The 23,224-nt window shown below is 52.0% G+C and overlaps 1 long non-coding RNA gene across 3 annotated transcripts in view; it reads left to right on the top strand.

The window, feature by feature from the left end:
• The window catches only part of LOC143963478 (uncharacterized), a 126,398-nt gene that overhangs the window by 85,657 nt on the left and 17,517 nt on the right, over positions 1 to 23,224 (top strand). For all 3 annotated transcript variants that reach the window (XR_013270972.1, XR_013270971.1, XR_013270973.1), the window contains 2 exons: positions 9,293 to 9,447; positions 10,940 to 11,100. This is a non-coding gene — a long non-coding RNA (uncharacterized LOC143963478). The remainder of the gene's footprint in view (positions 1 to 9,292; positions 9,448 to 10,939; positions 11,101 to 23,224) is intronic.

Below are 23,224 nucleotides of genomic sequence, written 5' to 3'. Positions count from 1 at the left end.
AACACGGGCATATGGTGAATTGTATCAGTGGACCAATATGACCCCAACTCACTCTTTTTGGTTATGCCCATGTTGAGGGAAAGGCCCAGAAAGATCTTAAATTCGGAAACTGTAATTGGTTTTCAATCTCTGTCAAGTGAGGACTGGGGAATAGTGGCGATGTGTTGACCAGCGTACAAATAGCTTTGGTCCACAATAGCTCTATAGAGATCTTCGGTGAAAAAACGCAAATAAAAATCAAGTGACGTAAAATCAACTGTTTCTACCTAAATGCCGGGTTGGCCAGTGAATGGGGGAAGTACGGGTGCTGCAGAAGTGGTGGGTTCCCAATCAGGATTGGCGAAAGCAGCAGGAAGGGCACTATGGGCACAATGGGCCTGTGTTCGTCTTCTTGGTGGCAGCGGGGCACTACTTGTGCTTGCCACCTGACCAGCTTGAACTACACTTATGGGCCTTGCCACGTCAGCACGTGCTACTGCAGTGCTGGTTTGGCTACGACTAGGGTGTACTAGGCTGCTGGTGCGTGCCAGTTTACCAGAAGGATGAGTGGCGCTAGTACTGCTCTGCTCCATATGAGGGACCTGCGGTTCTTGCACATCAACAGAAGAAGTTGTTCGGGGTCTGGTACGCCTGACCTTGGCAGGGACCACAACTCCATCGTCAGAGCTATCTGTCATGGAGCCGCTGTCCTCTACAGGATCGAATTCTGAGCCTGAATCTGACAGATGAGTGACCTCCTCTTCACTATCTGTCATGCTCAGAAACGTGTAGGCCGCTTCACTAGTGTACCTTCGATTTGCCATTTTGGGCTCTAAATTTAGTGGTACACTAGTGAGACTCACGGATAAAAAAAAATCCTAGGCTGTCAGCGACTGTATCAAAACGCTACCAAAAAAACTGCTAGCGATCGCAGGGATCAGGCCTGACTCTGTGAATGCTGCAGTTATGCGTTTAGTGTTTTGTAAGTGACAGCGATCAATCGTAAACTTGGGTGTGCTGGGCATATGTGCTAAATGCAGGTTCTAGCAGGTATTTGGGTTTATCCCGCTAACACTGTGTTTTTGGGAACCCTAAACTGCTGGGGACGCTAGTATAGATCTTATCAGATATCGATCTGTTCAGATACTATACCACTAAGGGAGGTGTATGCTGCATGCGTGGGTGTTAGCGGTACTGGCACTAACCTGACGCTGTCTGGGGCGACGCAGACCCTATCTGACCCTAAAACCTAACTTGTATCACCCGCCGGGTAATCAGGGGGTCAAAACTTTATTAGGTAATAAATGGTGGGTGCCCTGAAACTATAAAAAACAATCTAACTGACCAGCGTCACCCGTAACAGTTATACGATGATCACTGGTGAAAGGGTTAACTAGGGGGCAATCGGGGGGGTTAAAACCTTTATTAGGAAGTATATGGGGGTCCCTGATGCTATAAAAAGCTGCGGAAACCTAAATACCTACCTGCCTAACTAGCGTCACCTGTGACACTAATACGATTGTTTAGTGATCACGGAGTTAAACCTTTATTGGGGGGGTTCCTAGACCTAAAGGGGGCTAAATCTAACTGCCCTAACAGTTATTACAGTCACAATGCACCCATGCAGTAAACAATAAAAAACAAACTGATATTGGTGACAGGGGTTGCAGGGGGGTAATAGGGGGTGCAGGGGTGTGAAATGTGTGCCTGGAGTGTTCTACTGTATGCGTAGTGTTGTGCAACTCGTTTTGGACGTCTTCTGTCCACGGGAGCCGGAGTTGTAAAAATGTCTGCGACTCATGCAGAAATCAAACCGCGTCACTTCCGGTGCGGCTCCGTCACTGAAACAGCTGACGGCGGGGCTTTACTGCGCATGCGCGATTTCACGGCCCTTGATCGCGCATGCGCGGGAGCTAGCCACGGTCAAGAAATATGCTCTCGGGCGGGCGGAGGCGCAGAGATGGTTTAACGACAGAAACGGCCCCGCCCACCCCACTAACAAGCTGCGAATCGCGCATGCGCAAATCTCATGTCCAGGGTCTAGAAAAAATTATGGACTCGAGGGGGCGGGCGGAGGCGGAAAGTTGGTGGGAGGGGGAGATAGAGCGGAGCTTGGAGAGGGGGGGCGGGCCCCGTGCATAGCACTGAGTCCAAGTACAGTACATTGTTCTGCCAATAAATACGCCGCCTCACTGCGCCCATCAAACGCCGCCTCGCTGCGCCCAACAAATGCCCGGCAAACACTTCACTGTGCCCGTCAAAAGCTGCCTCACTGTGCCCGTCAAAGGCTGCCTCACTGTGCCCGTCAAACGCAACCACTGTCATGCTCAGAAAATGCTCAGCCTTAGCTGTGCTCCCTGGGCATATGCTGATCACCCATCCATGCTGCTAGAGGGAGCCCAGACGACCATAAATGAGGGACCTGCATGTCATAGTAAGTGAAACCATCCCATATCCCACTCCATCTTCCCCGAGAACAGGGACCCCCCTCCCCCCCTTTCTGAGGACATGGACCCCTTCTCCCCAAGACAGAGACCCTCTTCTCCCCCTGGTGACAGAAACCCTCTCCTCCCCTGGGGACAGGGACCCCCTTCTCTCCTGGGGACAGGGACCCCCTTCTCTCCTGGGGACAGGGACCCCCTTCTCTCTTGGGGACAGGAACCCCCTTCTCTCTTGGGGACAGGAACCCCCTTCTCTCTTGGGGACAGGAACCCCCTTCACTCTTGGGGACAGGAACCCCCTTCACTCTTGGGGACAGGAACCCCCTTCTCTCTTGGGGACAGGAACCCCCTTCTCTCTTGGGGACAGGAACCCCCTTCTCTCTTGGGGACAGGAACCCCCTTCTCTCTTGGGGACAGGGACCCCCTTCTCCCCAAGACAGAGACCCTCTTCTCCCCCTGGTGACAGAAACCCTCTCCTCCCCTGGGGACAGGGACCCCCTTCTCTCCTGGGGACAGGGACCCCCTTCTCTCCTGGGGACAGGGACCCCCTTCTCTCTTGGGGACAGGAACCCCCTTCTCTCTTGGGGACAGGAACCCCCTTCACTCTTGGGGACAGGAACCCCCTTCACTCTTGGGGACAGGAACCCCCTTCTCTCTTGGGGACAGGAACCCCCTTCTCTCTTGGGGACAGGAACCCCCTTCTCTCTTGGGGACAGGAACCCCCTTCTCTCTTCGGGACAGAGAGAAGCAATATATCATTTAGTGACAACTGTGCAAAAAAAACAACATAATAATTTGTCTTTTTCCCGCAACTTGTGTCACTATATAAAATATTCCATGGACTCGACATGCCTCTCAGCAAATACTTTTCAAAATAGGGTCATTTGGGGGGGGGTGAACTGTCCTGGCATTTTATACACAACATTTAGAAGCTTATGTCACACATCACCCACTCTTCTAACCACTTGAAGACAAAACCCTTTCTGACACTTTTTTTTTTTTTTGCAAGAAAATTACTTTGAACCCCAAACATAATTTTTTTTTAAAGCCCTACAGATTAAAATGGAGGGTGTTTAATTTTTTTTTTTCACACAGTATTAGCGCAGCAATTTTTCAAATGCATTTTTTTGTGAAAAAAAAACGCATTTTTCAATTTTAAAGCACTATTATGCCCAAATGTTTGAGGAAATAAAAAAGATGATCTTAGGCCGGGTACATGGATACCAAACACGACATGCTTTTTAAAAATAATTTTTTAATCATTTTTATTGTTATCTCAGGGAATGTAAATATCCCCTACGATAGCAATAGGTAGTGACAGGTACTCTTTTTTTTTTTGAAAAAATTGTAATAGCAATCTATGTGACAGGTCCACTTTATGGAGAGATATGGGGTCAATAAGTCGGGCCCCCGACTGTCATAGAGATCTGGTCACCGGAAATCTCTATGGTCGTCACCCGGAGGCAGACAATTCTTTCTCCGGGCCCCTGATGGCACGGGAGATCCCAGGGAAGCACTGAATGGTGGCGGGAGGGGACGTCCCCTCCCGTTGCCTATAAGAACGATCAATCGGTGGAACTGCCGCTATGATTGTTCTTATCGTGCACAGAATCGCCGGCCGGAAAGATTGATATCTGAATGATGCCTGTAGCTATAGGCATCATTCAGATATCCCCCCACAAACTAGAGGATGTAATTTTACTATGGCCAGTATTGAAGTGGTTAAGGAAGGATCCAGTCCGTCCTGAAGCTCTGTATAGCACATGAGCGTTCAGCAAAGCCAATTGAAATAAATAAACAGACACTTTCTTGTACCAGCATCTGACCTTACGGGCAACTAGGTACGGCGCCAACAACTGGTCATGGAGGTCCACCCATCCCATATTTTGGTTATATTCGTGGACACAGAGGGGTTTCTCCTCAACACCAGTCGCCGTAGTAAGTTGGACTGTCATGTCTGCATGAAGGGAGGTAAGAACGAAAACATTCTCATTATCCGTCCTCTTCATAGCGAGCAAGTTATTACACTGCAAGCAGGCTCTCTCCCCCAGGCTAAGATGGGAATCTACAAGCCACTGGGGAAAGGCCTGGCTATAAGGTCGCACGATGCCACATGCTCCAATCTGCTGATCAAACAAATGACTAAACAGTGGCACGCTCGTGTAATAATTGTCCACGTACAAGTGGTACACCTTTCCGAATAAGTGTGACTCCAAGTCCCTCACAATCTTGCCAGCGCTTCCTATGTAGTTAGGGCAGTTTGTTGGCTCTACGTGACTATCTTTGCCCTCGTAAACCATAAAACTACATGTATAGCCTGTGGCCCTGTCACAGAGCTTATACATCTTGACCCCGTGTCTGGCTCGCATGCTGGGAGGGTACTGTTTGATGGGGAGGAAACAAGTCTGCAAAATGTTGGTTGAAGTGGTTTACGAGGGGCCGAATTTTATAGAGCCGATTGTATCCAGGGTCTCCACGAGGACGACAGAGTTCCTCATTAAAATGCATGAACCGCAAGATCTGCTCGTATCGTGCCCTGGTCATGGAGGCAGAGAACACGGGCATATGGTGAATTGTATCAGTGGACCAATATGACCCCAACTCACTCTTTTTGGTTATGCCCATGTTGAGGGAAAGGCCCAGAAAGATCTTAAATTCGGAAACTGTAATTGGTTTTCAATCTCTGTCAAGTGAGGACTGGGGAATAGTGGCGATGTGTTGACCAGCGTACAAATAGCTTTGGTCCACAATAGCTCTATAGAGATCTTCGGTGAAAAAACGCAAATAAAAATCAAGTGACGTAAAATCAACTGTTTCTACCTAAATGCCGGGTTGGCCAGTGAATGGGGGAAGTACGGGTGCTGCAGAAGTGGTGGGTTCCCAATCAGGATTGGCGAAAGCAGCAGGAAGGGCACTATGGGCACAATGGGCCTGTGTTCGTCTTCTTGGTGGCAGCGGGGCACTACTTGTGCTTGCCACCTGACCAGCTTGAACTACACTTATGGGCCTTGCCACGTCAGCACGTGCTACTGCAGTGCTGGTTTGGCTACGACTAGGGTGTACTAGGCTGCTGGTGCGTGCCAGTTTACCAGAAGGATGAGTGGCGCTAGTACTGCTCTGCTCCATATGAGGGACCTGCGGTTCTTGCACATCAACAGAAGAAGTTGTTCGGGGTCTGGTACGCCTGACCTTGGCAGGGACCACAACTCCATCGTCAGAGCTATCTGTCATGGAGCCGCTGTCCTCTACAGGATCGAATTCTGAGCCTGAATCTGACAGATGAGTGACCTCCTCTTCACTATCTGTCATGCTCAGAAACGTGTAGGCCGCTTCACTAGTGTACCTTCGATTTGCCATTTTGGGCTCTAAATTTAGTGGTACACTAGTGAGACTCACGGATAAAAAAAAATCCTAGGCTGTCAGCGACTGTATCAAAACGCTACCAAAAAAACTGCTAGCGATCGCAGGGATCAGGCCTGACTCTGTGAATGCTGCAGTTATGCGTTTAGTGTTTTGTAAGTGACAGCGATCAATCGTAAACTTGGGTGTGCTGGGCATATGTGCTAAATGCAGGTTCTAGCAGGTATTTGGGTTTATCCCGCTAACACTGTGTTTTTGGGAACCCTAAACTGCTGGGGACGCTAGTATAGATCTTATCAGATATCGATCTGTTCAGATACTATACCACTAAGGGAGGTGTATGCTGCATGCGTGGGTGTTAGCGGTACTGGCACTAACCTGACGCTGTCTGGGGCGACGCAGACCCTATCTGACCCTAAAACCTAACTTGTATCACCCGCCGGGTAATCAGGGGGTCAAAACTTTATTAGGTAATAAATGGTGGGTGCCCTGAAACTATAAAAAACAATCTAACTGACCAGCGTCACCCGTAACAGTTATACGATGATCACTGGTGAAAGGGTTAACTAGGGGGCAATCGGGGGGGTTAAAACCTTTATTAGGAAGTATATGGGGGTCCCTGATGCTATAAAAAGCTGCGGAAACCTAAATACCTACCTGCCTAACTAGCGTCACCTGTGACACTAATACGATTGTTTAGTGATCACGGAGTTAAACCTTTATTGGGGGGGTTCCTAGACCTAAAGGGGGCTAAATCTAACTGCCCTAACAGTTATTACAGTCACAATGCACCCATGCAGTAAACAATAAAAAACAAACTGATATTGGTGACAGGGGTTGCAGGGGGGTAATAGGGGGTGCAGGGGTGTGAAATGTGTGCCTGGAGTGTTCTACTGTATGCGTAGTGTTGTGCAACTCGTTTTGGACGTCTTCTGTCCACGGGAGCCGGAGTTGTAAAAATGTCTGCGACTCATGCAGAAATCAAACCGCGTCACTTCCGGTGCGGCTCCGTCACTGAAACAGCTGACGGCGGGGCTTTACTGCGCATGCGCGATTTCACGGCCCTTGATCGCGCATGCGCGGGAGCTAGCCACGGTCAAGAAATATGCTCTCGGGCGGGCGGAGGCGCAGAGATGGTTTAACGACAGAAACGGCCCCGCCCACCCCACTAACAAGCTGCGAATCGCGCATGCGCAAATCTCATGTCCAGGGTCTAGAAAAAATTATGGACTCGAGGGGGCGGGCGGAGGCGGAAAGTTGGTGGGAGGGGGAGATAGAGCGGAGCTTGGAGAGGGGGGGCGGGCCCCGTGCATAGCACTGAGTCCAAGTACAGTACATTGTTCTGCCAATAAATACGCCGCCTCACTGCGCCCATCAAACGCCGCCTCGCTGCGCCCAACAAATGCCCGGCAAACACTTCACTGTGCCCGTCAAAAGCTGCCTCACTGTGCCCGTCAAAGGCTGCCTCACTGTGCCCGTCAAACGCAACCACTGTCATGCTCAGAAAATGCTCAGCCTTAGCTGTGCTCCCTGGGCATATGCTGATCACCCATCCATGCTGCTAGAGGGAGCCCAGACGACCATAAATGAGGGACCTGCATGTCATAGTAAGTGAAACCATCCCATATCCCACTCCATCTTCCCCGAGAACAGGGACCCCCCTCCCCCCCTTTCTGAGGACATGGACCCCTTCTCCCCAAGACAGAGACCCTCTTCTCCCCCTGGTGACAGAAACCCTCTCCTCCCCTGGGGACAGGGACCCCCTTCTCTCCTGGGGACAGGGACCCCCTTCTCTCCTGGGGACAGGGACCCCCTTCTCTCTTGGGGACAGGAACCCCCTTCTCTCTTGGGGACAGGAACCCCCTTCTCTCTTGGGGACAGGAACCCCCTTCACTCTTGGGGACAGGAACCCCCTTCTCTCTTGGGGACAGGAACCCCCTTCTCTCTTGGGGACAGGAACCCCCTTCTCTCTTGGGGACAGGAACCCCCTTCTCTCTTGGGGACAGGGACCCCCTTCTCCCCAAGACAGAGACCCTCTTCTCCCCCTGGTGACAGAAACCCTCTCCTCCCCTGGGGACAGGGACCCCCTTCTCTCCTGGGGACAGGGACCCCCTTCTCTCCTGGGGACAGGGACCCCCTTCTCTCTTGGGGACAGGAACCCCCTTCTCTCTTGGGGACAGGAACCCCCTTCACTCTTGGGGACAGGAACCCCCTTCACTCTTGGGGACAGGAACCCCCTTCTCTCTTGGGGACAGGAACCCCCTTCTCTCTTGGGGACAGGAACCCCCTTCTCTCTTGGGGACAGGGACCCCCTTCTCTCCTGGGGACAGGGACCCCCTTCTCTCCTGGGGACAGGGACCCCCTTCTCTCTTGGGGACAGGATCCCTCTTCTCTCTTGGGGACAGGATCCCTCTTCTCTCTTGGGGACAGGATCCCTCTTCTCTCTTGGGGACAGGATCCCTCTTCTCTCTTGGGGACAGGATCCCTCTTCTCTCTTGGGGACAGGATCCCTCTTCTCTCTTGGGGACAGGATCCCTCTTCTCTCCTGGGGACAGGATCCCTCTTCTCTCCTGGGGACAGGAACCCCCTTCTCTCTTGGGGACAGGGACCCCCTTCTCACTCTCCTGGGGACAGGGACCCCCTTCTCACTCTCCTGGGGACAGGGACCCCCTTCTCACTCTCCTGGGGACAGGGATCCCTTCTCACTCTCCTGGGGACAGGGATCCCTTCTCACTCTCCTGGGGACAGGGATCCCTTCTCACTCTCCTGGGGACAGGGATCCCTTCTCACTCTCCTGGGGACAGGGATCCCTTCTCACTCTCCTGGGGACAGGGATCCCTTCTCACTCTCCTGGGGACAGGAACCCCCTTCTCCCCTGGGGACAGGAAACCCCTTCCCCCCCTCTGAGGACATGGACCCCCTCCTCCCAAGACAGAGACCCCCTTCCCTCCTGGGGACAGGGACACCCTTCTCCCCCGGGGACAGGAACCCCCTTCTCACTCTCCTGGAGACAGGGACCCCCTTCTCACTCTGGGAAAGGGATCCTATCTCACTTGGGGGCAGGAACTCCATCTCCCCTGGGAATGGGGACTTCATCTCACCTAGGGACCCCATCTGCCCTGGGGATCAGGATCCTGTGTGTGCCAACCTTACTGCCCTGCCTGCCATGTGTCCTGTGTGAGGGCCCTCCTGTGACAGCTCTTATAAGGCCTTCATTCCACTGTGTGATCCCCCTACATGACTGATCCCTCTGTGTGCACCCCTTACTCAGGGAACCCCTCTGTTTGCTCCCCCTATATGTCTGCATACTCTGACCACCACCTGTACCATTCTAACGTCCTCTGACTGCCTCCTGTATCCTGTGCACATGTTCCGACCACCTCTTGTTCCATGTCTGCAGCCTCTAACCACCTCCTGTATCCTGTTCGCAGCTTTTAACAGTCTCTTGTATCCTGTCTGCAATCTCTGACTATCTCTTGTCTTTTAACGTGTCTGCCGTCTCTTTAGGGGAGTCTGGAGAGGAATCAAGAGTGAGAGCACCGCCGGGATTGGGATTACGGGAGGAGTCAGATGTGTATGGACTGTGGAGAAGAGACTATAGACTAAAAACCAGAACCACCAACCTGGAGCCGTCTAACTGAGCCCTGCACGCTGAACCGTAGAGGAGGTCAGTGACAGAGCCGCCAGGCCAGTCTGGGGGGGTGTCACTGATGTAAGGGGGGAGTGAATGCAATTATGTAAGAGGGCACTGTTATAAAGGTTTCCCTCTGCGGAATGTGGTCTCTGGTCACCAGAGTCTCGACCCCCCCCCCCCCCCCATTACATTTCCCGGCATTCCCCTTTACATCAGTGTCCGCGGGATTCTTCCCCCTTACAGTGCAAGCGAACTCAGATGTAAAGGAAAATGCTACAGAGCATGATCTAAGGAGGAACTCTGATGAGAGGGTTGCTCTGGTCACCAGAGACCACTTTATATCAGAGTCCACTGCATTCCCATTTACATCAGAGTTCCCACTTACATCAGGGTCTTCAGCATTGCCCTTTACATCAGTGTTCCCCTTTACATCAGGGTTCACAGAGTTCCCCCTGTAATATTAGAAGGGATGGAGGCCCAGAGACATGTCCAAAGTACACAGAGGATACATGGGATAGATTAGAAGGGTTGGAGGCCTCCTCTGTTTTCCCTGGACATCCATCCCATCTAATGTAACTCATGTATCCTCTGCCTCACTGCGCACTGACAGGGACCCCCTTCGCTCCTGGGGAAAGGTACCCCCTTCTCCCCTGGGGACAGGAACCCCCTTCTCCCCTGGGGACAGGAACCCCCTTCACTCTTGGGGACAGGAACCCCCTTCACTCTTGGGGACAGGAACCCCCTTCACTCTTGGGGACAGGAACCCCCTTCTCTCTTGGGGACAGGAGCCCTGTTCTCTCCTGGGGACAGGGACACCCTTCTCTCCTGGGGACAGGGACACCCTTCTCTCCTGGGGACAGGGACACCCTTCTCTCCTGGGGACAGGGACACCCTTCTCTCCTGGGGACAGGGACACCCTTCTCTCCTGGGGACAGGGACACCCTTCTCTCCTGGGGACAGGGACACCCTTCTCTCTTGGAACAGGGACCCCCTTCTCTCTTGGAACAGGGACCCCCTTCTCTCCTGGAGACAGGGACCCCCATCTCACTCTGGGAAAGGGATCCTATCTCACCTGGGGGCAGGAACTCCATCTCCCCTGGGAACGGGGACTTCATCTCACCTAGGGACCCCATCTGCCCTGGGGATTAGGATCCTGTGTGTGCCAACCTTACGGCCCTGCCTACCATGTGTCCTGTGTGAGGGCCCTCCTGTGACAGCTCTTATAAGGCCTTCATCCCACTGTGTGATCCCCCTACATGACTGATCCCTCTGTGTGCCCCCCTTACACAGGGAACCCCTCTGTTTGCTCCTCCTACATGTCTGCATACTCTGACCACCACCTGTACCATTTCCACATCCTCTGACTGCCTCCTGTATCCTGTGCACATGTTCCGACCACCTCTTGTACCATGTCTGCAGCCTCTAACCACTTCCTGTATCCTGTTCGCAGCCTCTAACAGTCTCTTGTATCCTGTCTGCAATCTCTGACTATCTCTTGTCTTTTAACGTGTCTGCCGTCTCTTAGGGGGAGTTTGGAGAGGAATCAAGAGTGAGAGCACCGCCGGGATTGGGATTACGGAAGGAATCAGATGTGTATGGACTGTGGAGAAGAGACTATAGACTAAAAACCAGAACCACCAACCTGGAGCCGTCTAACTGAGCCCTGCACGCTGAACCGTAGAGGAGGTCAGTGACAGAGCCGCCAGGCCAGTCTGGGGGGGTGTCACTGATGTGAGGGGGGAGTGAATGCAATTATGTAAGAGGGCACTGATATAAATGTTTCCCATCTCAGTAACACCCCTGCCCCCCCCCCCCCCAAGTGTATTCACTCTGCGGAAGGTGGTCTCTGGTCACCAGAGTCTCTCCCCCCCCCCCCATCACATTTCCCGGTATTCCCCTTCACATCAGTGTCCGCAGGATTCTTCCCCCTTACAGTGCAAGGGAACTCAGATGTAAAGGAAAATTCTACAGAGCATGATCTAAGGAGGAACTCTGATGAAAGGGTTGCTCTGGACACAAGAGACCACTTTATATCAGAGTCCACTGCATTCCCATTTACATCAGAGTTCCCACTTACATCAGGGTCTTCAGCATTGCCCTTTACATCAGTGTTCCCCTTTACATCAGGGTTCGCAGAGTTCCCCCTGTAAGATTAGAAGGTATGGAGGCCCAGAGATATGTCCAGAGTACACAGAGGATACATGGGTTAGATTAGAAGGGATGGAGGCCCAGAAACATGTCCAGAGTACACAGAGGATTCATAGGATAGATAAGAAGGGATGGAGGCCTCCTCTGTTTTCCCTGGACATCCATCCCATCTAATCTAACCCATGTATCCTCTGCCTCACTGCGCCCAACAAACGCCTCACTGCGCCCGTCAAACGCAGCCACTGCGCCCATCAAACGCTGCCTCACAGTGCCCATCAAATGCCGCCTCACTGTGCCCATCAAACACCGCCTCACTGTGCCCATCAAACGCCGCCTCACTGCACCCATAAAACGCTGCCTCTCTGCGCCCAACAAATGCCCAGCAAACACCCCACTGTGCCCATCAAAGGCTGCCTCGCTGTGCCCATCAAAGGCTGCCTCGCTGTGCCCGTCAAAGGCTGCCTCGCTGTGCCCGTCAAAGGCTGCCTCGCTGTGCCCGTCAAAGGCTGCCTCGCTGTGCCCGTCAAAGGCTGCCTCACTGTGCCCGTCAAACGCAACCACTGTGCCCATAAATTGCCGCCACTGAGCCATCAAAAGCAGATACTGTACCCATCAATTGCTGCCAGTAGGGATGAGCCGAACACCCCCGGTTCGGTTCGCACCAGAACTTGCGAACGACCCCCGCGTTCGTTACGAACGTTCGAACCCCGTTGAAGTCTATGGGACTCGAACGTTCGAAATGGAAAGTGCTAATTTTAACGGCTAATATGCAAGATACTGTCCTAAAAAGGGTTTGGGGACCTGCCTCCTGCCTCAGGGGACATGGGTCACTGCAAAAAAAAGTTTTAAAAACTGCCGTTTTGGCGGGAGCACTGATTTTAATGACGATTAAAGTGAAAAAAAAAAGGTGAAATATTCCTTTAAATATGGTGCCTGGGGGGTGTCTGTAGTATGCCTGTGAAGTGCCCCGTGTTTCCCGTGTTTAGAACAGTCCCTGCACAAAATGACATTAAACGGAAATAACACCATTTAAAACTGCTTGCGGTTTTAATGTTATATCTGGTTCCTGCAATATGGTTGAAAATCATTGAGAAAAATGGCATGGGTAGCCCTCCCTGCCCATTACCAGCCTATTTGGGTCTTGTACGCATATTAAGGGGAACCCCGTACCCATATTAAAAAAAGGAAATGCGTGTGGCCCCCAGGCCCTATATACTCAGAACAGCAGTATACAGGCGGTGCAAACAAGACAGGGACTGTGTAGGTTTGTTGTGTTAAGTTGAATCTGTTTGTAATTTTCAACCGGTACATTTTTAAAGTGTAGCTCCAGTCAAAAAAACTATTTTTAAGCTTTTTGGAAAACATAGGGAAGGGTTATCACCCCTGTATAATTTGTTTTGTCGTTCATCTTTTTTCATCTCACTTGCTGCTGTCTCCTTGCGTTTGCAAGTAGGAGATGTTTGTAAGTTGGATGTTTGAAAGTAGGGGCCTGCCCTATATTATAGCGGTATGTACTGGGTACAGAGCACGCAGACAGCACGCACTATCTCCTAACACTACTGAGTGCAAGCTCTATTATTAACCACTTGACCACTGGGCACTTAAACACCCTTAATAACCAGACCAATTTCAGCTTTCGGTGCCCTCACATTTTGAATGACAATTACTCAGTCATGCAACACTGGACCTATAGGAAATGTTTGTCCTTTTTTTCACACAAATAGAGCTTTCTTTTGGTGGTATTTAATCACCTCTCAGTTTTTTATTTTTTGTGCTATAAAAGAAAAAAGACCGAAAATTCTGCGAAAAAATAAATTTTTCTTCGTTTCTGTTATAAAATTTAGCAGATTAGTAATTTTTTCTTCATAAATTTTGGCCAAAATTCATACTACTACATATCTTTGGTAAAAATAAGTACAAATTGGTGGATATTATTTGGTCTTTGTGAAAGTTATAGAGTCCACAAGCTATGGTGCCAATATCTGAAAATTGATCACACCTGAAGTACTGACGGCCTATTTCCTTTTTTTTTTTTTTTTCACAAAATTGTCATATTATCAGGTTATTTCACACACACAGCATATGCATACCACAAATTACACCCCAAAACACATTCTGCTATTACTCCCGAGTACGGCGATACCACATGTGTAAGACTTTTACACAGCGTGGCCACATACAGAGGCCCAACATGCAGGGAGCGCCATCAGGCGTTCTGGAGCACCCAGGCCAATTCTGACATTTCTCTCCTACATGTAAAAATCATCATTTATTTGCTAGAAAATTACAGAGAACCCCAAAACATTATATATATTTTTTTTTTTAGCAAAGACCCTGGAGAATACAATGGTGGTCGTTGCAAATTTTTATCTCACACGGTATTTGCACAGCAATTTTTCAAACGCGTTTTTTTGGGGGAAAAAACAGTTTTGTGCTTAAAAAACAAACAAAAAAAACAGTAAAGTTAGCCCAATGTTTGCATAAAGTGAAAGATGAAGTTATGCTGAGTAAATAGATATCAAACATGTCACTCTTCAAAATTGCACATGCCCGTGGAATGGCGCCAAACGTCGCTACTTAAAAAATCCCCATAGGCGACACTTTAAATTTTTTTTTTACTGGTTACATGTTTTGAGTTGCAGAGGAGGTCTAGGACTAGAATTATTGCTCTCGCTCTAACGTTCTCGGCGATACCTCACATGTGTGGTTTGAACACCGTTTTCATATGTGGGCGGGGCTTACGCATGCGTTCGCTTCTGCATGCGAGCACATGGGGACATGGGCGCTTTAAAAAAATTTTTTTTTTTATTGTTCATTTTACTTTATTTTAGTTTGACATTTTTTTCCCCAAAAATATATTTTTGATCACTTTTATTCCTATTACAAGGAATGTAAACATCCCTTGTAATAGGAATATGGGGTGACAGGTCCTCTTTACAGTGAAATCTGGGGGTCAATATGACCCCACATCTCACCTCTAGGCTGGGAAGCCTGAAATAAAAAATAAAAAAAAGATTCTGGCTTTGATCGTACTGGCGAGTTGGTAGAAGCACCGGAGGGCGGTGGGGGGCGTCTATGGCTGGGTATTTCAGGGTATCACCGAGTATGGCTGGGTATCTCCGAGTATGGCTGGGTATGGCAATTTATGGCAGGGTATTGCAGAGTATTGGCGGGGTATTGGCGGGGTACTACAGAGTAATAGCAGGGTACTGCAGAGTAATGGCAGGGTACTGCAGAGTAATGGCAGGGTACTGCAGAGTAATGGCAGGGTACTGCAGAGTAATGGCAGGGTACTGCAGAGTAATGGCAGGGTACTGCAGAGTAATGGCAGGGTACTGCACTGCAGAGTAATGGCGGGGTACTGCAGAGTAATGGCGGGGTACTGCAGAGTAATGGCGGGGTACTGCAGAGTATTGGGGGGATACTGCAGAGTATTGGGGGGATACTGCAGAGTATTGGGGGGATACTGCAGAGTATTGGGGGGGTACTGCAGAGTATTGGGGGGGTACTGCAGAGTATTGGGGGGGTACTGCAGAGTAATGGCAGGGTACTGCAGAGTAATGGCGGGGTACTGCAGAGTAATGGCGGGGTACTGCAGAGTAATGGCGGGGTACTGCAGAGTAATGGCAGCGTACTGCAGAGTATGCACTGGTATTGCAGAGTATTGGCAGGGAATTGAGGGGTTAAATTCGGTGAGCAGCGATGTGGGCACTGCAGAGTATGGCTGGGTATGGCAATTTATGGCAGGGTATTGCAGAGTATTGGCTGGGTACTACAGAGTAATAGCAGGGTACTGCAGAGTATTGGGGGGTACTCCAGAGTAATGGCAGGGTACTGCAGAGTAATGGGGGTTACTGCAGAGTAATGGGGGTTACTGCAGAGTAATGGCAGGGTACTGCAGAGTAATGGCAGGGTACTGCACTGCAGAGTAATGGCGGGGTACTGCAGAGTAATGGCGGGGTACTGCAGAGTAATGGCGGGGTACTGCAGAGTAATGGCGGGTACTGCAGAGTAATGGCGGGTACTGCAGAGTAATGGCGGGTACTGCAGAGTATTGGGGGGTACTGCAGAGTATTGGGGGGTACTGCAGAGTATTGGGGGGTACTGCAGAGTATTGGGGGGTACTGCAGAGTATTGGGGGGTACTGCAGAGTAATGGCAGGGTACTGCAGAGTAATGGCAGGGTACTGCAGAGTATGCACTGGTATTGCAGAGTATTGGCAGGGAATTGAGGGGTTAAATTCGGTGAGCAGCGATGTGGGCACTGCAGATGCAGCCCACATCGCTGCTGACACCGATCTCTTTCCCCTCCGCTGTACCGATCGGTACAGAGAGGGGAGGGAGGAACCGGCGTCATAACATGACGCCGGTTTGTTTACAAGTGATCACTCCGTCATTTGACGGAGCGATCACGTGGTAAACGGCCGCGACGAGCGGCCGTTTACCGTGATCCGTGATGCGCCGGGTCCTGTGGACCCGGCGGTCACGGATGCTCTCGAGTGCGTACCCCAGGGGGCGCGCGAGAGCAGAATTCTGGGAGGCTGTTAATTAACGGCCTCTCAGAGTTAAACAACCGCCCTGAAGCCGTTAATCGGCAATGGGCAGTTGTTAAGTGGTTAAAGCTAGATCACTAGCTATATAGGTGAGGTGAATATAGTGGTGTATACTGCGGTCAGGGCACAGACAACAACCACTACACAGCAGCAAGATAGGAAATCAGCCAAAAACGATCGGTGTGTACTGTGTTGAAGGTACACAGAACACCCACTGCTTCAGATGCTAACACACTACACGAGGCCGCCTCAAAGGCGGCCTTATATAGTGTGGGGCGTGCACTACACAGCCTGAGCTATGATTGGCCACAGGCAGGATGCCTGTGGCCAATCATGGCTCTCCTCGCTGCTGGCGCTACGATTGGGCAAGCATGCGGGGTCACAGTGCATGCTTGGCCAATCATGAGCCAGCAATGCACTGCGCCACCGCAGTGCATTGTGATCCGCGCGCGCCACTCGAATTTTGACGCGAACGGCCCAAACGTTCGGAATTCGCCGAACGGCCGAACAGCCAATGTGTCACGTACCTGGTGGTCGAGCCTGGAGTGCAGGGAGCGGCCCCTCGTATCCCCTGGCTATTGAACCCCTGAAGGTGGAGACAGGTATTCAACAGTCCAGAGGGCACAAGTGCCTGGTAGACGGTATTAGTCCGGGAGGTCAGCTGGGCACAGATAACAGGCTGGTATAGCGGATGGTGCTTGACTGTCGCTGGCAGGCACAAGTGCGGGAACTGGCTGGTGAGCAGATGTTCCGTAATGCAGGAACTCAGGTAGGTAGCAGGAACAGCGGAATCAGATACAGGCCGGGTCAGCAGGAGACGATCAGCAAGGTACAAAGGGATGAGGCAGAAGACGTGGTCAAACAGGCAGAGGTCGTAGGCAGGCAGCAATCGATCAGAGTCAAGGAACAAGCCGGATGTCAGGAATCGGATAACAGGTTCGGATACAAACAGCACGGATCACGGACACGCTGTAGACTGGACAGCACAGATGGAAGGGAGCCAATGACTAAAGAAGGCTTCAGGGCGCCAAGCGAACGTACGACGGGTCAGCGCGCCCTCGCACGTAGACGTGCACCCGTTCGTGACCTACGTGTGCGCGTGTGCGCGTTCGTGTCGACGCGAGTGCGTTCGTTAGCTTTGACGCGCGTTGACGGGAAACGACGGACTCTCCACGACAGGTTCCGACGGGTAAGGTTTCTATGTCTAGTCGAGACGTTAGGGCGATCGTGACATTGCCCCCCCCCAAGGGGCAGCCCCCGGATGCCCAACCGAGCCCACTTGTTCGGGTGAGAATTCTTGAAGGCGCGGATGAGTCTCTTGGCATGAATATTAGCCTCTGGCTCCCAGGAATTCTCCTCGGGTCCGTAGCCCTTCCACTTAACTAAGAATTGGACCTGGTTTCCTCTTTTCCTACAGTCCATGATGGCCTCAACTTCGAACTCGATCTCTCCATCGACCAACACCGGTTCCGGAGGGCAGGAAGTCCTGTCAGAGAAAGGATCCTCAACTGCAGGCTTGAGGAGCGATACGTGGAACACCGGGTGAATTCGGAAAGACTCAGGGAGTTCCAACTCAAATGCCACGTCATTTAGCTTCCTTTTGATCGGGAAGGGACCCAGGAATTTTGGACCCAATTTCTTGGAGGGACAGGATAGCTTGAGATTTAAGGTGGACAGCCAGACCCTATCCCCGGTCTTGAGATCCAGCTCCCCTCTTCTTCTTCTGTCGAAGACTTTCTTATTATGTTCCTGCGACTTAGTCAAGGTTTCCTGTAAGAGTTTATTATTCTCTTCAAAGAAAGCAAGTCTCTTCTGAAGCGCTGGTACCGGACATTCAGGAAGATCGCCAGACAAGAACAACGGATGGTACCCGAAATTTGCATAAAAAGGGGACTGTTTGGTGGCTGAATGGACTGAATTATTGTAGGCGAACTCGGCCATAGGTAGCAGGGAGACCCAATCGTCTTGTGAGAAGGACGAGAAGCAACGCAGGTACTGCTCTAAGGTCTGATTCGTCCTCTCAGTCTGACCGTTGGTCTGCGGATGGTAGGCTGAGGACATGCAGAGGTCGATCTTCAGAGTTGCACAGAGTGCCTTCCAAAATCTAGATGTGAACTGCACCCCCCTGTCAGACGTGATATTGGCGGGGATGCCATGAAGTCTTATAACTTCCTTTATGAAGACGTTAGCTGTCTCCGCGGCAGAGGGAGTGCCCTTCATGGGCAAGAAATGAGCCATCTTCGTGAACCTGTCGACTACGACGAAGATCGCTGTATGGTTCTCCGAAGGGGGGAGTTCGACGATAAAATCCATGGAGATCATTCTCCATGGTCTATCAGGGACAGGTAGAGGTCTTAGTAATCCCCAGGCTCTGGACTTGTTGCCCTTACTCCGAATGCAGGTCGTGCAGGCCTGTACGTAACTCTTGCAGTCGTTCTTCATCTGCGGCCACCAGAAGTTACGCCTGAGTAATTCTAATGTTTTGAACGTTCCAAAGTGGCCAGCCATGGGATGGTCATGACAGGAAGCCAGAACCAAGGTCCGAACTGTCTGGGGGACGAAGATCCTGTTCCCATGCCACATAAGATCATCGCTGGAGGACAGCGGGATACCGGGTGGAGGTGAGGCGCCTCTGGAAGCCTGTTTAACTTGAGAGACCACATCTCCTTGGAGTAAGAGGAAGTTTCCAGCAGAAAGGATGGTGTCACTGAGAGGTGGATCTTCCGGCTGGCTAAACATACGAGATAAAGCATCTGGCTTCGTGTTCTTGGATCCGGGGCGGAAGGTTATGTGGAATACGAACCGTGAGAAAAAGAGTGCCCACCTGGCTTGACGAGGCTTCAACCTTTTAGCTGTCTTCAGATATTCGAGGTTTTTGTGATCTGTATAAATCAGGATTGGGTGGATAGCCCCTTCTAACAGATAGCGCCACTCCTCCAGTGCCGACTTAATTGCCAGTAGCTCACGGTCGCCCACGTCGTAGTTTCTCTCGGCTTCGGATAGTTTGCGGGAGAAGAACGCAACTGGGTGGAGTACGGACTTAGGTCCCTGCCTCTGGGACAGCACAGCTCCGACTGCCACCTCCGAAGCGTCAACCTCAAGGGTGTATGGCAGGGTAGGATCAGGATGTTTCAGAATCGAAGCTGAAACGAATAGCTTTTTCAGGGCTTCGAAGGCCTCTTGTGCCTCAGGTGTCCAGCGGAACTTGGTGCCCAGCTTGGTTAGCCCGGTAATGGGGGCGATGATGGAGGAGAATCCCTTTATAAATTTGCGATAGAAATTCGCGAAGCCCACAAACCGCTGAACTCCTTTTCTATCGGATGGGGCAGGCCAGTCCTGGATTGCAGTTATCTTCTGGGGATCCATCTCGACCCCTCGAATCGAGATAATCAGACCAAGGAACTGGATACTCTCCTTCTCGAAAACGCATTTTTCAGGCTTGGCATACAGGCCGTGAGAGCGGAGGCGAGTCAGGACCTTCTTGACATGTTCTCTGTGGGTGACTAAAGTGGAGGAAAAGATTAGTATATCATCCAAATAAATGATAAACAAATCTAAATAGTCTCTGAAGATGTCGTTCACAAAATGCTGGAACGTAGCCGGGGCGTTACATAACCCGAAAGGCATCACTAAATATTCGTAGTGTCCGAAGCGGGTACGAAAAGCTGTTTTCCACTCATCGCCTTTTCTGATACGGACGAGGTTGTAAGCCCCCCGAAGATCCAGCTTGGTAAATAGTTTAGCGGAACCCAGTCTCTGGAAAAGTTCAGGTACTAATGGCAGAGGGTAGCGATTTTTAACTGTGATTTTATTTAGTGCCCGATAGTCCACACACGGGCGTAAGGATTGGTCCTTCTTCTCTACAAAGAAGATCCCAGCGCCAGCTGGGGAGGTGGAAGGTCGGATGAACCCTTTTCTAAGATTATCGTCCAGGTAGGTCTTTAGAGTACTCAATTCGGATTCGGACAGTGGGAAGATCCTTCCGAACGGAATTTCTGCCCCCGGGAGCAGTTCAATAGGGCAATCATAAGGCCTATGAGGAGGGAGAGTCTCTGCGCCCTTCTTGCTGAAAACATCGAGAAACGCATGGTATTGCTCAGGTACAGCTTGTCGGGTTTCTTCATCCGCATCCAGACAGAGAAGGACTGACGAGTCCCCATTGGGAGTCGGACAACAATGCTGGTGGCAGTAGTCAGAGGGGAACTTGATTACTCCGGTGGCCCAGTTGATGTGTGGATTGTGTGCCCTCAGCCAAGGCATGCCTAGGATGATGGGGAACAGGGGAGACTGGATGACATCCAGGCAAAGGAGTTCTTGGTGAGACCCGGCGATGATGGCGGGTAGAGGACTGGTCTCCTGAATTACTGGTCCTGATTCCAAGGTAGACCCATCAGCCAGGTATACCGAGAGCCCCTTCTCTCGTGGTCTAAGAGGGATCCTGTTCATTCGGGCGAAAGACGAGTCAATAAAGCCACTGCATGCCCCGGAATCAATTACCGCGTGGGTTGAGATAGTCCTTCCTGGGAGCTGCAAGAGAACAGGAACAGCTAGATGGGAGATGTTATCTGGCAACATAGGAGACGAGACAGGTGGAACACGGAGGCACTTACGCATCTTCGCCGGGCAGGAACGAACAAAGTGCCCTGGTTCCCCGCAGTATAGGCATAGGTTATTGACCCGACGACGCTGGCGTTCTTCCGGGGTCAGGGACGGGCGTAGTAGCCCCAGCTGCATAGGCTCCGGAGCGTCCGATGTGGATGCAACTGGAACAGGCGGAGGTGGGTGACTAGGCACCCGTGGTAACATCCAAACCGGACGGGGAGTCGTGGTGGATCGTTCTTGGCGGCGCTCCCTCAAACGCCTGTCAATCTGGATAGCAATGTCAATCAGGGCCTCCAGGGTCTCAGGAACACCCACTCGTGCCAGCTCGTCTTTCAGGGCCTCGGAAAGCCCCATGCGGAACTGGTACCGCAGGGCCGCATTGTTCCAGTCCGTGTCTGCACTCCAACGTCGGAATTCAGAGACGTAGTCTTCTACGGGTCTGCGACCTTGTTGTAGGGCATGTAGGGCTGCTTCGGCAGTGGCGGCTAGCTGGGGATCCTCATAAAGCCTGGACATTGCCCGGAAGAAAGTGTCCATGGAGTCTAGGGACGGATCCTTCTGTTCCAACAGTCGGTGTGCCCAGGCCTGGGGTTCATTGCTTAACAGGGAGATGACGAACCCCACCTTCGTTGCCTCAAGGGAGAAAGTTCTGGGCTGTAGGGCGAAGTAGAGTTCGCAGGAGTTGCGGAATGCCCTGAACTTGCTCCGGTCCCCTGTGAACCGTTCCGGGGTTGGGACCCTGGGTTCCGTTGGCAGCATCACGACTGACGGCGGGGCATGGGCCCCAGGAGCCGCTGGTGCAGAGGCGGATAGCGCCTGGATTTGTTCCTCCAGTCTGCCGTAGCCCTCTTGTAGGTTCTTGACTGCCTGTGTAAGGCCGGCCAGATGGTGGCAGAGTTCGTCCATGGGGGAGGCTCCCTGCGCAGGCTCGGACATGGCTGTCCAGTACTGTCACGTACCTGGTGGTCGAGCCTGGAGTGCAGGGAGCGGCCCCTCGTATCCCCTGGCTATTGAACCCCTGAAGGTGGAGACAGGTATTCAACAGTCCAGAGGGCACAAGTGCCTGGTAGACGGTATTAGTCCGGGAGGTCAGCTGGGCACAGATAACAGGCTGGTATAGCGGATGGTGCTTGACTGTCGCTGGCAGGCACAAGTGCGGGAACTGGCTGGTGAGCAGATGTTCCGTAATGCAGGAACTCAGGTAGGTAGCAGGAACAGCGGAATCAGATACAGGCCGGGTCAGCAGGAGACGATCAGCAAGGTACAAAGGGATGAGGCAGAAGACGTGGTCAAACAGGCAGAGGTCGTAGGCAGGCAGCAATCGATCAGAGTCAAGGAACAAGCCGGATGTCAGGAATCAGATAACAGGTTCGGATACAAACAGCACGGATCACGGACACGCTGTAGACTGGACAGCACAGATGGAAGGGAGCCAATGACTAAAGAAGGCTTCAGGGCGCCAAGCGAACGTACGACGGGTCAGCGCGCCCTCGCACGTAGACGTGCACCCGTTCGTGACCTACGTGTGCGCGTTCGTGTCGACGCGAGTGCGTTCGTTAGCTTTGACGCGCGTTGACGGGAAACGACGGACTCTCCACGACAGGTTCCGACGGGTAAGGTTTCTATGTCTAGTCGAGACATTAGGGCGATCGTGACACAATGTTCGAGTCGAACGTACGTTCGACTCGAACACGAAGCTCATCCCTAGCTGCCAGATTGTCAGGCCTTAGCTGTGCTCCCTGGGCATATGCTGATCACCCATCCATGCTGCTAGAGGGAGCCCAGATGACCATAAATGAGGGGCCTGCATGTCATAGTAAGTGAAACCATCCCATATCCCATCTTCCCCGAGAACAGGGACCCCCCCCCTCTCTGAGGACATGGACCCCTTCCACCCAAGACAGAGACCCTCTTCTCCCCCCTGGGGACAGGAACCCTCTCCTCCCCTGGGGACAGGAACCCTCTCCTCCCCTGGGGACAGGAACCCCCTTCTCTCCTGGGGACAGGGACCCCCTTCTCTCCTGGGGACAGGGACCCCCTTCTCTCCTGGGGACAGGGACCCCCTTCACTCTTGGGGACAGGAACCCCCTTCACTCTTGGGGACAGGAACCCCCTTCTCTCTTGGGGACAGGAACCCCCTTCTCTCTTGGGGACAGGAACCCCCTTCTCTCTTGGGGACAGGGACCCCCTTCTCTCCTGGGGACAGGGACCCCCTTCTCTCCTGGGGACAGGGACCCCCTTCTCTCCTGGGGAAGGGTACCCCCATCTCACTCTCCTGGGGACAGGGATCCCTTCTCACTCTCCTGGGGACAGGGATCCCTTCTCACTCTCCTGGGGACAGGGATCCCTTCTCACTCTCCTGGGGACAGGAACCCCCTTCTCTCCTGGGGACAGGGACCTCCTTCTCTCCTGGGGAAAGGTACCCCCTTCTCTCCTGGGGAAGGGTACCCCCTTCTCTCCTGGGGACAGGGACCCCCTTCTCTCCTGGGGACAGGGACCCCCTTCTCC

Source organism: Lithobates pipiens, unplaced genomic scaffold, assembly GCF_037356315.1.
Source record: "Lithobates pipiens isolate NorthernLeopardFrog02 unplaced genomic scaffold, aLitPip1_a1.2 Scaffold_8, whole genome shotgun sequence".
In the NCBI taxonomy this organism is placed as follows: Eukaryota; Metazoa; Chordata; class Amphibia; order Anura; family Ranidae; genus Lithobates; species Lithobates pipiens.
Note: the sequence above shows the minus strand (reverse complement) of the source record. Positions and strands in the feature narration are given on the sequence as shown.